Source organism: Hyperolius riggenbachi, chromosome 3 (genome assembly GCF_040937935.1).
Source record: "Hyperolius riggenbachi isolate aHypRig1 chromosome 3, aHypRig1.pri, whole genome shotgun sequence".
In the NCBI taxonomy this organism is placed as follows: domain Eukaryota; kingdom Metazoa; phylum Chordata; class Amphibia; order Anura; family Hyperoliidae; genus Hyperolius; species Hyperolius riggenbachi.
The window spans coordinates 171,588,181-171,611,633 of record NC_090648.1 but is presented as its reverse complement, the minus strand read 5'-3'; the positions used below and the strand labels follow the sequence as shown (position 1 = coordinate 171,611,633).

Here is a 23,453-nt window from a genome sequence, read left to right as displayed (position 1 = left end):
GGAGCCGGCGGGGACTTAGCGTCCCGCACGCACCCGACAGAGCTCTGAGCTATATAGCTCAGAGCTCTGTAAGCATCTTTGTATTTGGGCTCCAAGGAGCCCCATTGGTCCTTAGCAGACCAATGGGGTTCCTTCTGATTTAAAGGAACCCCATTGGTCTGCTAAGGACCAATGGGGCTCCTTGGAGCCCAAATACAAAGATGCTTAGGGAGCTCTGAGCTATATAGCTCAGAGCTCTGTCGGGTGCGTGCGGGTGCGGCGGCTGAGCGGCGAGTGGCGTCGGGTGCGGCGTAGTTACAATGTAACAAAGTTGTTACATTGTAATAACTTTGTTATATTGTAACTGTTTAGTATATTTCCGAGGATATTGCGTGGGAACTGGCTTTTAAAGGGACAGGTAAGTATTAATGGTTAATTAAGAATATTAAAGGACTTTTTTCGTGGTTATGTTTTTTGTTCAATTAAAATACTTTTTCTAAGTGTCTGTGTGTTTATTTACTTTTAACTCTTAAAGGAAATGGGTAAGGGGTACAAGTACCTCTATACTCATTTCTCCTGGGAGGGGGGGTGGGCATCTGGGGGACCCCTTTTTAAAGGGGACTCCCAGATTCCACCATGAACCTCCCCCCCAGGAAATCGCGGCCTCCACCTCCACCGCCCATCGGAGGTGGAGAAGAGCCCCTTGTCCTTGGATTGGACAAGGGCTCGGAGGGGGAGGGGAAAGCTTGGCTGCCCCTCCCCTTCCGAGACCCCCCCAATCCATAGACCATGCGGGCTGGTATAGTCAGGGTGCGGAGCCCCACGCGGCCGGTGCTCCGCATTCTGGCTATCCCAGCCTGCATGGGGGACAAGGGGTTAAAGAGGTCTGGGAGGGGGGACCCCACGTCGTTTTTTTTTTATATTTCCCACACTCAGAACGAAGTAAGTAAAACTCTTCCCACTTGGGGGAATCTATGAAAATAATACACTATTGTTACCTGTGCAAAAAAAACTGACATTTTCCGAATTTAAAAGACATTTTCGCCCTTGAAACTTAAAAATCGATTTTCTCAAAAACTATAAGGTCTTTTTGAAAAAATGTTTTTCCTCTTATTCCCACTGATCCCCTTAATATACCCTGGGAATTTGGTGTTCCTAAACTTTAAGCAGGCTTTGCTATTAACCGTTAAAGTCGGCGGGTTTTTAAATGTTTACATTTTTCCTTTGAAACTTTAACATCGATTTTCTCAAAAACTATAAGGTCTTTTTGAAAAAAATTTTTTTCCTCTTATTCCTCCTGATCTCCTTAATATATTCTCCAAATTTGAGGCTCTTAGCCTTTAAGGGGGCTTTGCTATTAACCCTTAAAGTCGGCGGCTTTTTTAGATTATACGGAGCGTTACGGTTTAACGCGAAATTACGGTAGCGTTTAATGCGAAATTACGGCATGAACGAAACGCGAAATTTCGCATTGAAAATTACGCTTACGGTATTTTCAATTACGATTTTAATGGCAATTACGCTACCGCAATTTCGCATCGTAATCGCGAATTTCGCATGCGTAATTATAGTAATGCGAAATTTCGAAAATTTCAGCTCAACTCTAAATACTATACCACAAATTGAGAAGCATGTTTCGCAGCTGTTAGGTTTATTTAAAGAGTAACTGTCAGGCTGCAAAAGCTTATTTAAACCTCTATTCTCCTGTGTTAAACAGTTTAGAAGGAAGCCAAAAAGGCAATACTGAAGTTAAAAATCTCTCTTACTTTGATGTTTGCTGAACAGCAAGCCTCTTTATTCCCAAGCTACTAAGGAGGCCAGCAGGTTATTCCCAAGCTCCTAAGGAGGCCGGCAGGCCGCATAACAGATACTGCAGAGCATGCTGGGGTTGCTTCTTCTCCCCAATGCACTCCATTGGTCCTCCCCTTAATTTCCCTATCCCACCCTAAGGCAGCTTTCACAGTGGGAAGTTACAGGCTCATGTTACAGCAGCTTGTAACAGCAGCCTAACTCACAGCACTGAAAAATCAATGTGCTGTTCACAGGGCACATGTTCTGTTAGAGTATACTGCATGAGTCCGCTATTGTTCCTAGCCACATGGCTAATTAATATTCACTGCACAGTAATATTGTCCGGATCATGAACCATTAGGATCTTTGATCCTGATCTTTTTTGTGAGTCGAATCATTAGGAAGCAGGGTAAGGGAGGATATTACATCACAATTGGCTTCATACAAGACAATCAAACACGGAACCTGCCATGAGCTGTCAGGAGCATGAATCTCTGCAAATACTATATAAAAATTCTGTGAAATCCAAACGGACAGTGAAATGCATATGTAATGTAAGTACAGTCAATATTTAGCTACTGATATATGTGGTTTTTTTTTCTCTGAGACCCTATACCTAACAGCTCCTCTTTAACAGCTTGTGATTGTGTCACTGTAGGCCACAGTATGAACGTGTCACTATGGGCCACAGTGTTTGATACATGTCTTTGCAAGGGTCTGGGCAGCAAGCACACTTTTGTTTTAGGCCCGGTTCACATCTGCGTTTTTTATGGAACGTACACTGTACAAATGGTACAGGTCTGAAAAGATCCAATGTTAACCTATTGGTATGGATACGTTCCGCTCCCTGGACCAAAAAAATGCTGCAGGCCCTAATTTTCCAGACCGTTCTGCCCAGAGGAACAGAACCGGAGAAAAAAATGTTGCATTGGGGCAATGGGGAAAGGAACGCTTCTTCACATTGGTGAAGAAATGGACTGTTCCACGGGGATGGTAGGATGTGGCGATGCGAACCTGAGCGGCGGAAAGGTGATGGCGGGTGCAGAAGCCGGGCGTGTGGTGAGCAAGGGTGAACCAGGCCTCTTATACATACCTAAAGGCCGGCGGTAGAGGCATCCGTCTTCTTTCACGTCATGTGACTAGTCACATGACCACTGTGTAATCACAGCGCAAGAAGAGGAAGCCTCTCCCGCTGACATTAGGTATGTATTTGCTGGCAAAAGGAGTGAAAATCTGTGATCAGATCAGTTTTCACAATTCGTTTGCCAATATGCACAGAGCCATCCGGATCCGTTTGGCTCATTTTTTCTAATGTGAAGCGGGCCTTGCTGAGGGGATTTCAGCAATGCATCAGCAATGACATTAGACAGCATATAGACAGCAGTGCACTTACAGTATGTGCTACACAGCAGTGCAATATGCCAATCCAGTGGTGCATGCATTTCTGCGCACAACACAGCACTGTTGCATTCGGTCTAGTTGAATGGGGTCAGCTCTGCAATAGAGAGCAATGCAGGCACCATGCATGTTTGTATAATGCAAGGCTGTCAGCGCTGCAGAGCAACACAACAATGTGCCCATGCATTAAACATTTTTTTCATGTGTTTGTCGTATTTCTGGCCAAATAAAACTTTTGCCTTTATAATTACTAATGCGATGCAAAGTGTTTATCAATGTAAACAAGGTAAAAGACTTTTTAGCAAATAATCCATGAGCAGGCTCACTGGATACCATTGCACTGGACTAAAGCTTTTTTAACTGTAATAATTGTTATTTCATTTCACACAGGGCGGCAAATTTAAAATCTGCCACTAACATTATATTGTCAGATGCTGGCTGACCTGTCCGTGCCTGTTACTTGCTCCGTGCTCTGTATTTGTGTGGTCTGCGGCTTTCTTAAAGCATGTGCTGCCTGTATTTGCTGCTGTATGGGTAACACTCTCATAGGGCAGCAAATGTAGGTAACACAGGCTTCAATAAAGCTGCAGACCACATATACAGCACAGAGCGATTAACAGGTGCAGGCGGGCACCTGCCTATATATTAGCATTAGTGGCAGGCAGCCAGGGCTAGTTTTATATGCACCACACAGTTCAAAACATGTTTGGCAATCCAGTTTATTCAGGTAGTGTCTGTACCTGCAACAGTCCTATGTATTTGGTGTAGTGTCGTGTAGTGTCTGTACCTGCAGCAGTCCTATGTATTTGGTGTAGTGCCTGTACCTGCAGCAGTCCAGTGTATTCGGTGTAGTGTATGTACATGCAGCAGTTCAGTGTATTCCTTGTAGTGTCTGTACCTGCATCAGTCCAGTGTATTCGGTGTAGTGTCTGTACCTGCAGCAGTCTAGTGTATTCCGTGTAGTGTCTATACTTGCAACAGACCAGTGTATTCAGTGTAGTGTCTGTACCTGTAGTAGTCCAGTGTATTCGGTGTAGTGTCTGTACCTGCAACAGTCCAGTGTATTCAGTGTAGTGTCTGTACCTGTAATATCCAGTGTATTCGGTGTAGTGTCTGTACCTGTAGTATTCCAGTGTATTCGGTGTAGTGTCTGTATCTGCATGCTGAAACAGTCCAATGTATTTGGTGTAGTATCTATACCTGCAGCAGTCCAGTGTATTCAGCATAGTGTCTGTACCTGCAGCAGTCCCATGTATTTAGCGTAGTGTTTGTACCTGCAGCAGCCCAATGTATTCGGCGCAGTGTCTGTACGTGCAAGCTGCAGCAGTCGAATGTATTCAATGTAGTGTCTGTACTTGCATCAGTCCAATGCATTCCGTATATTGTCTGTACTTGCAGCAGTCCAAAGTATTCCGTGTAGTGTTTGTACTTGCAGCAGTCCAAAGTATTCCGTGTAGTGTCTGTATGTGCAGCAGTCCAATGTATTCCATGTAGTGTCTTTAGTGTCTGTACCTGCAGCAGTCCATTGTATTTTGTGTAGCGTCTGTAGTGTCTGTACACCCAGCAGTCCAATGTATTCCGTGTAGTGTCTGTACCTGCAGCAGTCCAATGTATTCAGTGTAGTGTCTGTACCTGCAACAGTCCAATGTATTCCATGTAGTGTCTGTACCCCCAGCAGTCCAATGTATTCCGTGTAATGTCTGTACCTGCAGCAGTCCAATGTATTCAGTGTAGTGTCTGTACCCCCAGCAGTCCAATGTATTTCGTGTAGTGTCTGTACCCCCAGCAGTCCAATGTATTTCGTGTAGTGTCTGTACCCCCAGCAGTCCAATGTATTCAGCGTAGTGTCTGTACCCCCAGCAGTCCAATGTCTACCCCCACCCCCTATTAACATAGGAAGCTGAGTTTTCAAATCACTGGTGCTTACAAAAGTGCTTGCAGTGTGAACCAGCCCTTAAGATACTTGGTCACAAGCCCCCTTCACCAGTCACTTACGTGAGTGTAAATTTAAAGAGCTATCATTTCAATCCTTCAGAGTCTGCATGATGATGCTGCAACCAGAGCCCCGCCCAGAGAGCCTACTATTAACACCTTTAGTTGATACCAACTTTCTGCTAGATTGATTCAGGTCACATGACCAGATTTGTTAAAAAAAAAAAAAAAAAGACAGTTTTGACACACAAATGAGGTAACTAGGGCATTCTGCTTACTAACCTATAAAAATATATTTAGAACAGTACAGGACTTCGACTTTAATCCTTCAGTGAGATTTTCAATCATGTGCCAATGCGCAGCCAGTAAATTGCGGTGTCTGATGCAGATATCTGAGGATGTGAGGCATCAGCATGCACTGTGCTATGGCGTAGCAATAGGGGTTGCAGAGGTTGCGACCGCATCGGGGACCTTGGACCAGATGGGCCCCAAAGGGCCCTCTCCTAACTACAATATTAGCTCTCTATTGGTCCTGTGCTCATAATAATCACTTCTATAGATACTTTGAATGGTGGTAATCTTAAAAAACAATTCCCCATCCCCTTTTAGCACCTCTGACAGTGTAGTTGCCATTGGCAGGTTTTGGTGCACTGTATCAATTGTTATGGTCCACAGCTTCTTAGCTACGCTACTGGCTATAATGTACTGGAGATCTGGAATTTGGACATTTAATGGTGTTGTGACTGTGAATTCAGCAGGAAATTAACTTTGTATAACCATGTAGTGTGTAGCTAATTATTTGCTATGCCTGTATCGAGTCACTTGGAATACAGACCTCGGATTAGCAAAGTTTAGTGACTGAGCCATGACCTCTTCAGCTAGAAAATGAATCAGAAAATTTGTATCTGTCAAAGGTTCCGAATGGTAAGGTTTCTGAATATACAGTTAGTCTAGGTAATCCAAATAACAGGTAAATGTGAGACTATGAAGCAAATTCAAAAATAATTCAAAAGTCACATTTTCTCCAGAAACCAGTATAACAGTGTAGTCATGTTTGAGCGAAATGTATAACGCGAGTTTAATCAGCTCATTTGGATGTCCATGTTACGGCCAGAACCCGAAGTGTGGCCACTTCGGGTTCTGGCCGGCCAATGTGCGAAGTGGCTGCAGCGCAGCGGCCAATGTTAGAAATGTAATGATTACAATAAGTTCAATGTATTTTACGGCCGTCTCGCTGCGGCCAAATGTATTACAACTTTAGTTAATTTAATGAAATGAAGCCGTCGGCTTTCGCACTGCCTCCTCTCCAACCCCCCCCTCCCCCCCCCCCCCCCCCCCCGCCTCTCTCCTCTCTCTGCCTCCTATACAATACGGAGCAGCCGGGGACATGCGTGTCCCGGAGAGTCGTTCGTCGCGGCAGGGGAAGCAGAGCGGGGAGGCTGCAGACATTGCTTCTGCCAGCACCCGCTCTGGATTCCCCTGCCACGACGAACGACTCTCGGGGACACGCATGTCCCCGGCTGCTCCGTATTGTATAGGAGGAGAGGAGAGAGGCGGGGGGGGGGGGGGGAGGAGGCAGTGCAAAAGCAGGCGGCTTCATCTATTACATTGCCGCCGGCTTCATTTCATTAAATTAACCAAGTTGTAATACATTTGGCCGCAGCGAGACGGCCGTAAAATACATTGAACTTATTGTATTCATTACATTTCTAACATTGGCCGCTGCGCTGCGGCCACTTCGCAATTTGGCTGGCCAGAACGCAAACATCTACATCAAACCACCCTGGAGAAATATAATGCAAAAAGTGTAAGCATGAACTCAGAAAATGTATTTATGTGGGCAGTAGAGAACAGGTCCTCCTCTGCATCTGCCTAATTTCTTTTTTCTACATTCCACTTATTTGACATTTTTTCCTTCAAAATATTTTTATTGAACAGAGATATCGGTACTTATCCGTTAGCCGGGCGCATCCGGCAGGTGGCGACATAACTCCACCAGAGTTAAATCTTTCCCTACTATCCATGGCGGCCTGGAGGGGGAATAGTAATTAGCGCCACCTGCCGGATGCGCCTGGCTAACGGATAAGTACCGAGATATCTGACATGTTCACATCAGTTATAAACTGGGACCATATATAAGCTTTTTCTCAACATGGAACATATTGAACATCTGTAAGCATACATACAATTTTATACATCCTATTCCCGTAGCTGTAAACCAAGCACAGCTCTTTCAAGCCTTATTATTAGATATTTCTACACATTAAGAACTACAGGAAGCCTCCACCACTCTTGACTATTTAACCTATAAAAGCCTGTGCCGGTTGGAGCTTTGGTCTTCTGCACATGACAGCATTGCTGACATAGACCTGTTTAGGAGTCCCCAGCAGAAGCCCGGAGAGGAACTTTCACTCCACTGGACTGATTGTTGCAGCAGCTCCAACTTAACCCTAAAAAGGACTGGATCAAAGCAACAGAAATCTAAGTATGCTTTTCATCATTTATTCAATATACTTTGTTGTCAGCTGTCTTTTTTTGTTACGTTTTGTTTTTTTATCTTCTTGTAATCTGCAATAGGCCATTTTTTCTCTTCTTTGACAAATGACATAAAATATTTAGGTTGTCTCTATGCTCTACGTATAGTATTTACAATATGGATCCTGCCTCTGTACACCAGAAAGAATACTGGGGCATATTCATTAAATTGCTGTAAAATTGCCATGCGTTGCTTGCGTTTTTACATTTTTCTTAACTACCTGGGAGATGTGCCATTAGGTGGGATTTTTTAATTATTACACAACTTTTGCAGTCTTTTAGTTGCCCCTCTCAAGTTTGTTTCTGACAACAAATTGTTGTTTTAACGTTTGATGTGTTGCCTTTATACAATTTTCAATTAAGTACAGCATTTAAAAGAATTGCATATATCTTTATTTTCTTATTATTGATATATTACACAGTGTCCCAACCTTTTTGTGCCATTCTTGAAATATCTTATATCCAACTTGGTTTATCTAGTTTCTATGTTTTTAGGAGGAATTTTTACTAAAAGCTGTTCATATTAATGTGTGCAGACAGCATACAGCAATATTACTGGTACTAACTCCAGCAGAGTACTGCACATTGCGCAGTAAGCCTCACCGCAGTGAATGGGTTGGCGTGAGAGTTGCTATTGTAACGCACATCACGTCCCTTACCATTGCAATGCTCCTATTACCCATGTACTGCGGGTACTGCTAATTGCGCAACACGTGGTACAATGCTGGCAGCCACGTCTGATGAGAGTGGATGTGGTTCACTCACTAAAAGTTGCTAATATTTCCTTGCGCAGTGCAAGGCAATATTAACAGCTTTTAACGTGTGAACCCCATCCACTCTTATCAGACTTTATACTTGGCCTCCTCAGAGAGATTTGCACTTATGTGCATTTGCAGCGTAACTACATGGCTCAGCAGCATGTCCATTATTTTCAGTGGAGGTAAGTGAGACCTGCTCTAATTAACTTGTCAGGGAAAAAAACAGTAGTGGTCGAAAAAAGGCTTTATTACGGGTGTAATCCCTTTTTCATGGCCACTTTCTTTTCCACGAGCATCGCTTTGTGTATGTATGTGTAATAATGGAAATTCCATCCTCTTATTTAAATTTTCCATCGGAGCTTATTTGAGGTAATGTCAAGGATTTCCATTGTGCCAGACAAATGGACCTATGGGAAGCCCAGGCAGCACACTCAAAAATGCCAGTGGCTGAGTACCCAGTCAGTTGTAGCAGGGATTGTAGCAAGTACAGATGGTGAGGCGGAGTTCTCCAATCATGAAAAAAAGAACCTAGAAGAAGAATATTGAAAATACACATGGATTTATTATTGCAAGATGTCTTCTGTGTGATTTATTTTATTTCAGTCCTTAATGTAAAGAAGTTATAGGTCAGTCATATAACATTTTATTTACTTGAGTAGGCAATGTCAATTTAGTCGCTCCCTTTGGGGCTTCTGCTTTTTTGGAGGGACAAATGGAGATAGGAAGTATCCTCTTTTCCTTAAAGGGAACCTGAAGTGAGAGGCATATGTTGACTGCCATATTTATTTCATTTTAATCAGTCCTGCTGATCTCTTTGGCTGCAGTAGTGTCTGAATCATCCACCTAAAACAAGCATGAACTAATGTAGTCAAACTTCAGTCAGAGCACTTGATCTGCATGCTTGTTCATAAATGATACTATGGGGAAGTTCCATAAAACATGGGATCCCCTAATCTCATATTTCCTAGATCTAGAGCATACAACGATGGTACGCACTTGTTGAGACCTGCGACTTAGATTGAGTCCTGTAGGCTTTACGCACAAATACTGCTGATTAACTTACTCCTCGTCCCTATGACCTTTCCCTTCTGTCATCCCCCCCCCCCCTTTTTAATCTTCCTTTACTTTCGATTCCTCACTCTCCATTACTTCTCTTTTTCCCCTGTAATCTCTTTCTTCTTCTTTTTTTTTTTTCCTTTTCTTCTTAACTGGTTCAACCTTGCTAATGTATGGATACAGAAGCCCTTTGCATAAACCTATTACATTAAGTATATAAACCAATTCCTAGTCTCTTCGTTCCCTCCAGACCCATTATAACTAAAGTGATACTTTCGTTTTGGATCCTAAAATGGCTCTAGTTACATGGCAAGCCTGGCCTTGCTGGAGGCTCGGCCACATTTGCAACTGACAAAATGATGATATGAGTTGTCTCCATCTGACCATGAGTGGTTTAATGATGGGATGGATGACCTTCTCTGTTGAGTTATGTTTCTATGAATACTCCCCCTATTTTTCCCCCCTCCCCCCTTTTTATTTAATAAGCACATCCTTATAACTCATTTTACTGATTTGATATGCTAAATATTAGTAAATACATATCCTTCTTTTTGCAAAATTGTGTTATTTCTCTACATATTATCTGTTGAGTATGATAAATATAGAATGGATTACCAGCTCAATGGGTTTACTGTATTACAAATTTTGTCTGCTGTACACATACTTTCAAGCAATATGTAATCTTGTTACAAGCAGCGGTGCTCACCGCCAGGTCGTGATCACGCTTACGCGTGGATTCACGACCATTTTGACGCATTCCGCCTCGGACACGCTAAGCCGTGAATAGATTTTCAACCACGAAAATCTGCTTCGGCTTCGTGTGAATGCGGACAGAAATCCGCATTCACGCTCGTGAAACCCGGCGCTGAAGTCGTGGTTAGCGGAAATGCATCAAACTATGCGGAAGTGACACATTGCAGGCCAATCAGAGGGCCCCAGCCAGGCCCTAGCAACTAATCACAGGAGGGGAGCTATGCCCTCCCCTCCTGAATATAAAGCGGCGGCCATGATGGAAAAGCTCTGTCCTTGCTAGACTGTGGTGCTGAGAGGATTATCTCCAGGCCATTGTTGTTTGAGCAAGTGCATTTATTGTGTTAAAAACAAAGCTTTTTTTTTTGCTAACACTGCTCTTATACTGTACACAGTTAGCTAGTCAGTGAGTGATTGCTGTAGTTAGTTGTAGTCAGTGTAGTGTAGTGGGAGTGTGGGAGTCTAGTGATTATTTAACTGTGTGTAGTGCAGGCAGGTTCAGTGCTGCAGTGTAGTGGGAGTGGGGATTATCTGTGTGTAGTGCAGGCAGCCAAGTTAGTGCAGCTGCAGTGTTCACTTGTATATTCCAGTGACAGTTATACACTTGTACTATTTGCAGGCAGCCAGTCACACCGCCGGCGCCGCCACTCTCTGCCAGCGCTGTTCATTCATTCTGTCAGTGACCTTGTGCCGTGCCCAGTGCCCACTGCTCGCTCGCTGGCATATAAGCATCTCATTACACAGTGTGACATCCTTGTGTGCCCACTGCATCCTTCAGTGACCTGGTTGTATATCCAGTGCCCACTGCTGTGCCCACTGCATCCTTCAGTGACCTTGTACTGTGCCCACTGCATCCTTCAGTGACCTAGTTGTACATCCAGTGCCCACTGCTGTGCCCACTGCATCCTTCAGTGACCTTGTACTGTGCCCACTGCATCCTTCAGTGACCTAGTTGTATATCCAGTGCCCACTGCTGTGCCCACTGCATCCTTCAGTGACCTTGTACTGTGCCCACTGCATCCTTCAGTGACCTAGTTGTATATCCAGTGCCCACTGCTGTGCCCACTGCATCCTTCAGTGACCTAGTTGTATATCCAGTGCCCACTGCTGTGCCCACTGCATCCTTCAGTGACCTTGTACTGTGCCCACTGCATCCTTCAGTGACCTAGTTGTATATCCAGTGCCCACTGCTGTGCCCACTGCATCCTTCAGTGACCTTGTACTGTGCCCACTGCATCCTTCAGTGACCTAGTTGTATATCCAGTGCCCACTGCTGTGCCCACTGCATCCTTCAGTGACCTTGTACTGTGCCCACTGCATCCTTCAGTGACCTAGTTGTATATCCAGTGCCCACTGCTGTGCCCACTGCATCCTTCAGTGACCTAGTTGTATATCCAGTGCCCACTGCTGTGCCCACTGCATCCTTCAGTGACCTTGTACTGTGCCCACTGCATCCTTCAGTGACCTAGTTGTATATCCAGTGCCCACTGCTGTGCCCACTGCATCCTTCAGTGACCTTGTACTGTGCCCACTGCATCCTTCAGTGCCGTTGTACTGTGCCTGGTGCATCCTTCAGTGACCTTGTACTGTGCCCACTGCATCCAGTGATTCATTACTAGCAACATGTCTGGCAGGGTTTCGCGGGGTGAGAGGAAAGGGAGTTCAATTGCCTCAGCCACTTCTGGGACTGCTCCACGTCCAGGGAGAGGACGCCCAGCTGTACGTGGTCGTGATGCAGCAGAAAGGGGGGCAGCAAAGCCTGGGCCGAGTCAGCGGACGCCATTGTCCAAATATTTTAAAGTTTCTGGTCCCCGTGTGGTGGTTGAGCAAATGGAACCTGACGTACTCATGGACATCATGACTTCCTCCCAGACCTCTACTGTGAGCACCACTCCAAGCAGCAGCAGCAGCAGCAGCCAACGTCCCACGCTTGTTGTGACATCCACCCCAGCACCCACTGGTCAGCAGCCCTCCCAGGATGACAGCGTTCTGTCCCTCAGTCCGCCATCTGGGAACCTGCTGATGCAAGAAGCTCAGGACTTACTGGGGACTGATGTGGCAGAGATTGAGATCGGGCCACAATCACAAGCGTTGTTGAGTTCTGGTGATGAAGAAGAGGGGTCTGTGTCTGGGGATGTAGGGACAGAAGAGGAGGCGGGGGAGTCAGAGGAAGAGCTGGATTATGATGATGCTGCTGATGATGACGACGTTGTGGACCCTAACTATGTGCAGCCTGCTGAGTCCGTGGAAGAATGGTCAGAGGCAGAGCAGGATGACGAGTCACCTCGGCCTAGGCAAGGATATCGCCATATGTCAGGCAGGGGCAGGGGCATCGGCAGCAGTGGGCGTGGAGGAAGTAGACAGGACACTGCTTCAGCCGGCACCACCACCATGCAACCCCCGGCAACTACTACCACACATTGTTCCGCTGCACCCTCTGCTAGTGGGGGCCGCAGTAAATTAAAGTCACCAGTGTGGGATTGCTTTGAGGAATGTACTGGTGACAAAAGGTATGCGGTGTGCAGGTTATGCAGCAAAAGATTTAGCCGTGGGAAAAGTCTGAGCAAGATGGGTACCTCATCCCTCCAGGGCCACCTGAGAAGCCGCCACTGCCGCGAGTATGCGGAGTTTAAGAGGAAGCAGGCACTGCTGGCAGGGGTTCCTGAGAGCAGAAGGCCCACCAGCGCAGCAGCATCATCCCTCCCTCAGGGTCATGAATCCCCCAAAGCAGCAGCAGTAGTAGCACGCAAGCGCTCTTCCACCTCGGCTACTCAGGACACAGACATTGAGGCTGGCAGCCAGTGTTCGTCTCTCTCCTCTGTCTCCCCTGCATCCCAGCGTCGTCAGACCCTGCTGAGCGACACCTTTCAGGGTCTGACCAAGCCTCTGCCTCCAAGCCACAGGCGGATCTGCAAACTAAATGGCTTGCTGGCCCGGGCCATGGCATCACAGCTGCTTCCCTACTCCCTGGTGCAGGAGGGGAGCGCCATGCGGACGCTGCTCCAATTTGGCATCCCCGAGTGGCAAGTCCCCAGTCGCCACTATTTCAGCAGGAGCGCGATCCCAGCACTCCACAAGTTTGCGGTGGAAAACGTGGCCCGTTCCCTGGACTACTCTGTGGGCAAGCGGGTCCACGTGACCATGGACTCGTGGAGTAGCAGATTTGGGACAGGCCGCTACCTGTCCTTTACGGTCCACTGGGTGACACTGATGGAAGGGAGGGAGGACAAGAGCGCATCAGCCCAGCTAGTGGTGCCACCACGCGGGATCAGGGGGGATGCAGAAGGGTCCTGTCACGACACTCCCTCTGCACCCGGAAAGCAAGCCCGCCTCGGCAGCAGCAGCGCCAAGCCTCGGCACTGCCAAGCCCTTTTAAAATTGGTGACCCTGGGGAAGGAGAGGCTTACGGCCACCAACGTCCTGGCCGCCCTCAGGAAGCAGGAGCGGAGGTGGCTGACCCCCAGAGGCCTGGAAGTGGGGTATGTGGCAGCCAATAACGGGGCCAACCTGGTGGCAGCAGTGCAGCAGGGAAACCTCCAGCACATCCCCTGCTTGGCCCACGTGCTCAATCTTGTGGTGCAGCGCTTCTTGCGCACCTACCAGGGGATGAGCGAGCTGCTGCAGGATGCCCGGGCGGTGGTACGCTTTTTCCGCCTGTCAGCCACTGCCTCTGCACTCTTGTCCACCTTACAGCAGCAGTATGGAAGGCCACAACACCGGATGATCATCGACATGCCAGTTCGCTGGAATTCGACTCTGGCCATGTTGGAGCGGCTGTGTCAGCACAGGCTGGCTCTTAGGGCCTACATGCTAGACCCAAGTGTCCCCAGCAACCAGCAAGTCCCCATGATTACTGCCACTCAGTGGACACTGATGCAGCAAGTATGCCTGGTGCTGAGTCCCTTCCTGGAGGCAACCAAGATGGTCAGTGAGGAGCGGGCCTCTGTGTGCCAGCGGGTGCCCTTGGTTTGTCTACTGGAGCAGGCAATGGACAATTTAATTGAGCGTGGGGATGAAGCCCTGAGGCAGTTGGAAGAACAGGAGCAGATGGCAGCACAGTCCAGCTCAGAGGAGGGCTCACAGCAGGTAGTGGAAGAGTTGGAGGTCCCTAACCTGAATGAGGAGGAGGAGCAGAGTGCAGCAGACGTTGTACGTGGATGGCGGTTTGAGGAGGACAACGACATGGCACAGGGAGAGGACAGGCATGCGTTATGGGACAATGGCGAGGACGAGGAAGATCTTGCTGGCAGGGCCCACTTGTTTCCCATGGCTGTGCACATTTTGCGCTGCCTTCGCAGGGACCCCCGGGTGATCCAGATGCATTCAAGGGAGGACATCTGGATTACCTTGATGCTTGATCCCCGTCTGAAGGGGAAGCTGGGAGACTTCATGACGCCATCCACCACCGAGCAACGCACAAGGGAGTTGAAGGAGGCCCTTGTGCGCAGACTACTGGAAGCATTCCCCCAGCCTTCCACCCCCACTGTAACTGCTCTGCCAAGCCAGCAAGAGGTGCCTGCCATTGCCACTAGCAGCACAACAACAACCACCAGCACCAGCAGCAGCAGCAGCAACTGGCGCCCCGGAGACCTGAAGAGCCTAAGCAAGAGCCTGTATGCAGTGCAGCAGCCCAGAACAGAGGTGCCCGCCACAGCATCCACCACCAACCAGCACAAGCAACGACTGACCACCATGGTGTCTGACTATATGGGGTCATCCAGTGGGCTCAATGACACCGACAGCCCCGTGGACCCCTTGGAGTACTGGGTCAAGAGACTGGACATCTGGAGCGAGCTTTCCCAGTACGCCCTGGAACTCCTATCCTGCCCTCCTTCCAGTGTCCTCTCAGAGAGATGCTTTAGTGCAGCCGGTGGCATGGTCACAGAGAAGCGCTCTCGGCTCTCCTACGCCTCTGTGGACAAACTCACCTTCCTGAAAATCAACCAGGCTTGGATGGAAGGTGAGTTCCTGGCCCCTATTGTCGGACACAGGGGGACATGAAGTGGCTGCTGCATGTGCTGTTGTTAACTATGCCTGCCTTTATAAAGAGTTACTACCTGCCTAGTGCCTACCTTGGTTAATTTTTTGGCGTTATGGTACTACTACCAGTAAGTTGCCATGGTCCTCCTTCTGAGCTGCTGAACTGACCGCCCGCTTTGTCCTCCTGACTCATAGTTACATAGTTACTTTGGTTGAAAAAAGACATACGTCCATCGAGTTCAACCAGTACAAAGTACAACTCCAGCCTGCTCCCTCACATATCCCTGTTGATCATAAAATCCCTGGATTAACATCATTGGCATTACCTAGTAATTGTAGCCATGGATGTCATTCAACGCAAGGAAAGCATCTAAGCCCCCTTTAAATGCAGGTATAGAGTTTGCCATAACGACTTCCTGTGGCAATGCATTCCACATCTTAATCACTCTTACTGTAAAGAACCCTTTCCTAAATAAATGGCTAAAACGTTTTTCCTCCATGCGCAGATCATGTCCTCTAGTCCTTTGAGAAGGCCTAGGGACAAAAAGCTCATCCGCCAAGCTATTATATTGCCCTCTGATGTATTTATACATGTTAATTAGATCTCCTCTAAGGCGTCTTTTCTCTAGACTAAATAAACCCAGTTTATCTAACCTTTCTTGGTAAGTGAGACCTTCCATCCCACGTATCAATTTTGTTGCTCGTCTCTGCACCTGCTCTAAAACTGCAATATCTTTTTTGTAATGTGGTGCCCAGAACTGAATTCCATATTCCAGATGTGGCCTTACTAGAGAGTTAAACAGGGGCAATATTATGCTAGCATCTCGAGTTTTTATTTCCCTTTTAATGCATCCCAAAATTTTGTTCGCTTTAGCTGCAGCGGCTTGGCATTGAGTACGATTATTTAACTTGTTGTCGATGAGTACTCCTAAGTCCTTCTCCAAGTTTGATGTCCCCAACTGTATCCCATTTATTTTGTATGGTGTTAGACCATTGGTACGACCAAAATGCATGACTTTACATTTGTCAACATTGAATTTCATCTGCCATGTATGTGCCCATATAGCCATCCTATCCAGATCCTGTTGCAATATAACACTATCTTCCTTAGAGTTGATGATTCTGCACAATTTTGTATCATCTGCAAAAATAGCAACATTGCTCACTACTGTATCCACTAGGTCATTAATAAATAAATTGAAGAGCACTGGACCCAGTACAGACCCCTGTGGGACCCCACTGCTAACAGTCTCCCATTTTGAGTATGATCCATTGACCACAACTCTTTGTTTTCTGTCCATTAGCCAGTTCCCTATCCAAGCACACAGACTCTTCCCCAGTCCTTGCATCCTCATCTTTTGCACCAGACTTTTGTGGGGAACAGTGTCGAATGCCTTAGCAAAGTCTAAGTATATCACATCTACAGCATTCCCAATATCCATATTAGCATTCACTACCTCATAAAAGCTGAGCATGTTAGTCAAACAGGACCTGTCTTTAGTAAACCCATGTTGATGCTGAGAAATAAGATTATTTTCCACTATGAAGTCATGTATAGTATCTCTTAGTAACCCCTAAGTCGCTACTCAGACTCAGTCGCTACTACACTCTGCGTTCACACTGCCCGGGTCACTGGGTGCATTTAATTTTTTGGCCAGCACTATGACGCTGTGCTACTACTACTACCACCAGTATGTTGCCATGGTCCTTCTGTGCTGCTGAACTGACCGCCCGCATTGTCCTCCTCCTCCTGACTCGGTCGCTTCCACCAATGTACTCTGTCTGCGTTCACACTGCCCGGGTCACCGGGTGCATTTAATTTTTTGGCCAGCACTATGACGCTGTGCTGCTACTACTACCACCAGTATGTTGCCATGGTCCTTCTGTGCTGCTGCTGAACTGACCGCCCGCATTGTCCTCCTCCTCCTGACTCAGTCGCTTCCACCAATGTACTCTGTCTGCGTTCACACTGCCCGGGTCACCGGGTGCATTTAATTTTTTGGCCAGCACTATGACACTGTGCTACTACTACTACCACCAGTATGTTGCCATGGTCCTTCTGTGCTGCTGCTGAACTGAACGCCCACTTTGTCGTCCTCCTCCTCCTGACTCAGTCGCTACCACGGTACCACTAATGCACTCTGTCTGCGTTATCACTGCCTGGGTCACCGGGTGCATTAAATTTTTTGGCCAGCACTATGACACTGTGCTACTACTACTACCACCAGTATGTTGGCATGGTCCTTCTGTGCTGCTGCTGCTAAACTGACCGCCCGCATTGTCCTCCTCCTCCTGACTCAGTCGCTTCCCGCTGCTGCACTCTGCGTTCACACTGCCCGGGTCACCGGGTGCATTTAATTTTTTGGCCAGCACTATGACGCTGTGCTGCTACTACTACTACTAGTATGTTGCCGTGGTCCTTCTGTGCTGCTGAACTGACCGCCCGCATAGTCCTTCTCCTGACTCAGTCGCAACCACCACTGCACTCTGCGTTCACACTTCCCGTGTCCACTGACAACTCTGCTGCGATGTCATTGCTAATTGCAGCAAAAAAAAAAAAAAAAATTACAAAAACCTCTCTGGGGCCTTTGCCTCCTCCTCCTCCAGCGGTACCTTCGCCGCCAAGTGCCATTGGAACTCGCCTTCACCTCTTTGATTGCTTAACGCGTATATCCCTTTTTAAAACCACTTATTACCAATTAATAGCCCCATTTAAAGTGTTGATTTCACTTTAAAATCCATTTTCACTAGAAAAAAAAAATTTGGGGGAATTTTTTATGTTGAAGTTATGTTGCCCCTTATCGCCTCGATAATCCATGCAATTTGGGGGATTGTAGCATGTATGGGGGCTTTGTTATTAACGTTAAAAGAAAATCCACCTCCGGGCGGGAATCCACGCGTGATTACGCCATTCACGGCAGAAAATCCGCGTGGTTGCGTGGACGCGGACGAAAATCCGCATGCGGCGGGGCCGAATGCGGATTTTTTTTTGCAACCACGCGGATTGCCGAATTCGTGGATGAGGCACATCCGAGCATCCCTGGTTACAGGTAGCATGTTTCTTTTTCTAAAAACTTTAATAAAAACGATTGAAAACAAGAGTAAAATTACCAACTAGTGAGGTCAGTTACTGACTTGTGCTGTAAACATCCTCAAGAAACATCAAGTAATTGCAATTCACAAAGATTAAAGCATCTGAAATTGAGTAAAAGTGTTCAGTATTTACCTGCAGCTCTGACCAGCCAGTAACTCACAATCTCCTTGCGGTAAAAGTTGACAGATGTAGCAGGCAGCCAATAGGGAGAGCCACACAGCCCCACTTCTCACCCCATTTGATCCGATAGTCTGGCAGGCAGGACTTCAGAAAGGCAGAACAGAAGAAGAAAGACTTTTATCATTTCAAAATACTTTTTTGGTATCCTTTAGATGTCCATAATTGTATACTATTACGCATAAGAGCTCTCTAGTTAGCTCAGATGCACATTTAACCACCCTGGCGTTCTATTACCTGCGCCAGGGTGGCGGCGCAGCAGTTTTTAAAAAATGTTTTTCTTTAAATCATGTAGCTAGCCTAGCACTAGCTACATGATGCCCCCCTCCCTGCAGCGTCCCTCCCACCCTTCCGATCGCCGCCGGCGCGTACCCACGTAAGGAAATCCTATTCTGAACAAGATTTCCTTAAGGGCTTCCCCCGTCGCCATGACGACGTTCGCGATGATGTCATCGACGTCGTGACGTCAGACGAAGTGCCGATCCACCCCTCAGCACTGCCTGGCACTGATTGGCCAGGCTGCGCAGGGGTCTTTTAAAAAAAAAAAATTGTGAAAATCGGCCCAGCGGGGCCTGAGCGGCGCCCTCCGGCGCTCATGGACGAGCTGAGCTTGTCCATACCGCCAAGGAGGTTAAAGGGATGCTGTGGATGCGCTGGACAGAAAAGTAGAACGGCTCATGCACAGACTTGTAAGAGAAGACTGATAGCTTGCTGCCCAACCTGCTCCACAGCTGGTGAGACTACCGAACATGGCTAAGTAAATTGATGCACATTTTTTGGTATATTACCATACTTAACTTCTACTGCATGTGGGAATAAAGTGTAAAATAGCTAATGCGGTATTTTACCAAACTGCCCTTAGTGAATTGAATTTGAGGCCAAAGTGTGACAGACAAATTGGAAGGATGCAGATGTAGCAGTGGTCACATTCTGTTCCGTTTAAGCTCAGCAGGAAGTATATAAAGAAGTATGAGAATTCTCTATACTGTTATAATCTAATCTTGTTTATTTCGTGTGTTCAAGTGTAGTTTTACACATAGTCTATGGCTAATTGCCTTTTAAGTGAGGTAAAAACAACTTTGTAGAAAACTTTGGTTGGTCTGCCACCTCTCTTAAATGGGTTTCTACATTTGTAGCTTGGAAGTGAGCTGAGCTGTCTTCTTCCATCCCCCACCCAAGTACTCTTCATATACTGAGGATCCACAGAAGGTGACTTCATAATGCTGGCTAATGCATTCTTTTGAATGTCTGGCTGCCCAACTTTTAGCTGAGAAAAGCATAAACTTATTGCTCATCTACTGCCCGCCTGGCGATGGCTCTGGCTTTCTGAAGGAAATTGCTGATCTTCTATCTTGCCTAGCATTAGAACACCCTAGATGGATAATCCCTAGAGACTTCAATGCATGGGTGGATGCCCACTTCTAGCCAGGAAGAGAGCTACTTTGCACTATAAATGATTTGGGCCTCTTTCAAACCGTCAACCTCCCTACACACAAGAAAGGCCACACTGCGAGCCCCCTTATATTTTATTTAGGACTGTCACTATCCAATGTGGAAATTGAACCAGTAGTTTGGTTAGACCAACACACTATCCATTTCTTCCTTACAGCACTAGTTGTAAAACACAGAGGGCGATATGCAATTCACTTTTTCACCTGAGTTTTCTCCCAAGTGATATTTTTAAACTTGTCAATAAATTCCCCTTTAAGCCAGCAGAAAGCATATAAATTTAGTAGTACTATTTCACCATCTTATTGGTACTTTTTTTGTTGAAAAGTGCTGAAAAGTTATTTTAAATCAGAGATGAAAAATTATCTCCTCGGAGAAAAGTCAGGTGAAAAAGTTAATTGCATATGGCCCAGAGTGAGATATCTAAAACAAATTGTTCTTTGAAAGGTCTGTCACACCGAAACCTTAACCTTGATGGACTGACAGATCACAGCGTAGACCGTCACTCCATGCATGGTCCTTAAATATAATTGTTATGTATCATTTGCCTTTGACTCTCTTAAAGGGGTTCTGTAGCCCTTTTTCAAAATGCAATTTAAATGAAGAGATATGTTCCTTTCATAAGTACTAATCTTTTTTTCTCTGTCTCATGTAGAAACAACTGTGTTGTCTCTCTCCTGCTCCTTTCTAATTATTCATCTAGTTAGACGAATATTGTGCTGCAGGAAAAGGCAGACAGTCTAGAACAGGGGTCAGGAACCTTTTTGGCTAAGAGAGCTATAAACGCCACATATTTTAAAATTTAATTCCGTGAGAGCCATATAATATGTTTCAAACTGGGACAGTAGGGCTCACGTTCCTGTTGCCATGGTGATGTGTATACAGTTGATCCGGCGGGCAGCGGAAGTTGCAGACACATCTTCAGCTTCTCTTGGGTTTCATTAATTTCCCCGAGAGACAGACAAGAGAAATACCGACTAACTGCTTGTACAATTAGCTAGCTGACTTGGGAGTTGATTCACTTTGTAGGACGAGATCCCCGCACTTTCGCCCAATAAGCTGCATGTCAAGTGACAGGCAGCCTATTGGGCCAATCAAGGTACAGGGATCTCATCCTACTAAGTTACTGGACCAGACAGGGTCCAGAGTGGGACCATTGGAGCAGCCGATCGTTTTGGGGGAGCGCAAGTAAGTTAGTAGTGCACGCTACAGCAGTATGTGCCTACTTAGAAAATTTTACTTGTGCTGCTTGAGCAGTGTAGCTTAGTGAATCAACCCCTTACTTGATTTGTCTGTGAGCCAGATGTAGCCATCAAAAGAGCCACATCTGGCTCCCGAGCCATAGGTTCCCTACCCCTGGTCTAGAAGCTGTTACTCCCTGCTATATGCCTCCCCCTTCCCCTGCTGCACATCATCTGATGAGTCATCCCTGACCTTTCTGCGAGCTCCAGACAGCAGGGGGAAGGATATCTGCCTCTTGAGGCTTCAGCTCAGCTCTCCTGCACAGCAATACAGGGAGACTGTGTACTGACCCAGAAGCACTTTACATTGCAGCCATCTTGCCCAAAGGTTTAAAATTATATTTTATTAATTAAGTTAGTTATTGGCAGAGAGGAGCAGTGAAAATAGGAGAAATGAAGAGCGGGAATAATGAGGCAAACAGTAATATGGTTATTTTAATGTGCTGTAAATTCACCACAGATCTTCTTTAAGCATTCCAACATTCCACACTATTGCCATGATTTATCTCTTCTTACCTGACTTAACCCATAGTTTATCTCTTCTTATTTATGTCTTCTTATTTGACTTAACTCCTTATTTATCTCTCCTTATGCTACGTACACACATGCGACAACGATCGTTCGTTGTGAATGAGGAACGAACTTTTAATTGATGAAAGAACGACCTAAGTAAAGTTAGTTTTTAAATGTGTGTAACGATCTGATCGTTAGAACGAACGTTATATCACGTAAAGCAACTATTGCGCTTGCACATAAAAATGAGATGTTTCATGGAGAAATAGCGAAATGCGAATGTCAAGCCTAGTACGAACGACAGTTTCCAACGATGTACTACTTTTGCAAACGATCGTCGTTGGAAAAAATCCGCCAAGCTAGATTGTTCATTTTTAACGATCTAGCTTGTCCGTCAGACTTAATGATCGTTGGTTGCTTTTTTTTAAACGATCGTCGTTTGAAACGATCGGGGAGCGATAGTTTCAAACGACTATAGTCACATGTGTGTACGCACCTTTAGGCCTGTCACGATCTCACCTGTGGATGGCTTTTTTTGTAACTCACTTTTTTGTTTTTATTTCCTCCATCATATTACTCCAGTCTGAGTAGAATGAGAAAAACCGCTAATTTCAGCGCATCACTGTGCCGATCATTTGGGCGCTGCCATAGACCATAGAAGGAATTGCGGCTATATTATAGCGCTCAGTTGGGGCAACAGCGATAGCTGGGGCTCAAGTTAGAAAGAAGAAAAGATATAATTTGGCCACTGGCAATACCCGGGTGACTAAATGATGTATTCCCCCTGAGTTGCAACAACTTAGAGAGGAAATAGCATTAATACCACCCAGCAATCTGCCTGCAGCAGGGTGAGCCATCTTTCTGCTTCACCTTGCACCAAAATGTGGATGCGGCCATTTGAAATGTATGCAGAGTGAGGATGATTTCTCCTTCCATATCTTTCTGGCAGAATGGATAACCCTTTTACTTTGGGTGCCCCTTGCTGTAAAGGCAGAGGTTGGTCTGCATCTTGATGATAAATCTTCTCTGGAGACCACCACCCGCTGCTGATATGCTAACTGCCTCCACTGAGTAGACCATCCTGATTATATTTGCTCTGGCTTTGTACATAACCAAGGCCCTAGGCTGTTCGTGTTTAAAGGATAGCATTTTAAAGCATTGTAAAGCAATCAAATCGAATTTACCAGAATTCACCAGCAATTCTCCACAGTTTTGAAATCACACCAAGGGAATTTCCACTCAGCCACCTCCTGTTGTGTTACCCCACATCCATTTAGATTGTAAGCCTTTGGCAGGACCCTCCCTCTTTGTGTATCTACGCACTCTGCTTACATAGTAACGTGAACCTGAATGAGGCCCGGAACCCACTACAAATCGCAATCGCTAGTGTTTTTAATGAGCGTTTTGTAAGTGATTTCATGAGGGTTTTCTGGCGATTTTGGTAGTGATTTTATAAAGTGTAAGCTTTTTGCCAGCAATTGTGTAGCGATTTGCTATTGTTTTTATTTCCGAGTTGTCCTTTCAATTAATTTTTTTTATTTTTTTTACAGTGTGCAGTAATTTAAAAACGCTAGTAAATCGCTCTGCATAGCAATTCATGAGTGATTACGCCAGCGTTTATATACTTTACACTGCAGAAACACTAACGGTTAAAAAATGCTGCATGTCCTGCGTTAGCGATTTTGCTAATCGCAATCACTGCAGTGGAATTTGGCCCATCCATTAACATTAGGTGAGCATTTAGGGAAATCGCTAGCATTTTGAGTCGCTCCCTAAATGCTCAAAAATCGCTCTAGTGGG

The 23,453-nt window shown here is 46.1% G+C and overlaps 1 protein-coding gene and 1 long non-coding RNA gene across 3 annotated transcripts in view; one reads left to right on the top strand and one right to left on the bottom strand.

Moving 5' to 3' along the window:
- Window positions 1-23,453, top strand: part of FES (FES proto-oncogene, tyrosine kinase) — a 251,416-nt gene that overhangs the window by 14,597 nt on the left and 213,366 nt on the right. The window lies entirely within an intron of this gene.
- LOC137563156 (uncharacterized) overlaps window positions 8,848-23,453 on the bottom strand; it is a 65,534-nt gene continuing 50,928 nt past the window's right edge. For both annotated transcript variants that reach the window (XR_011030271.1, XR_011030272.1), the window contains exons 2-3: window positions 18,406-18,537; window positions 8,848-8,921 (exon numbers count right to left, since the gene is read on the bottom strand). This is a non-coding gene — a long non-coding RNA (uncharacterized lncRNA). The remainder of the gene's footprint in view (window positions 8,922-18,405; window positions 18,538-23,453) is intronic.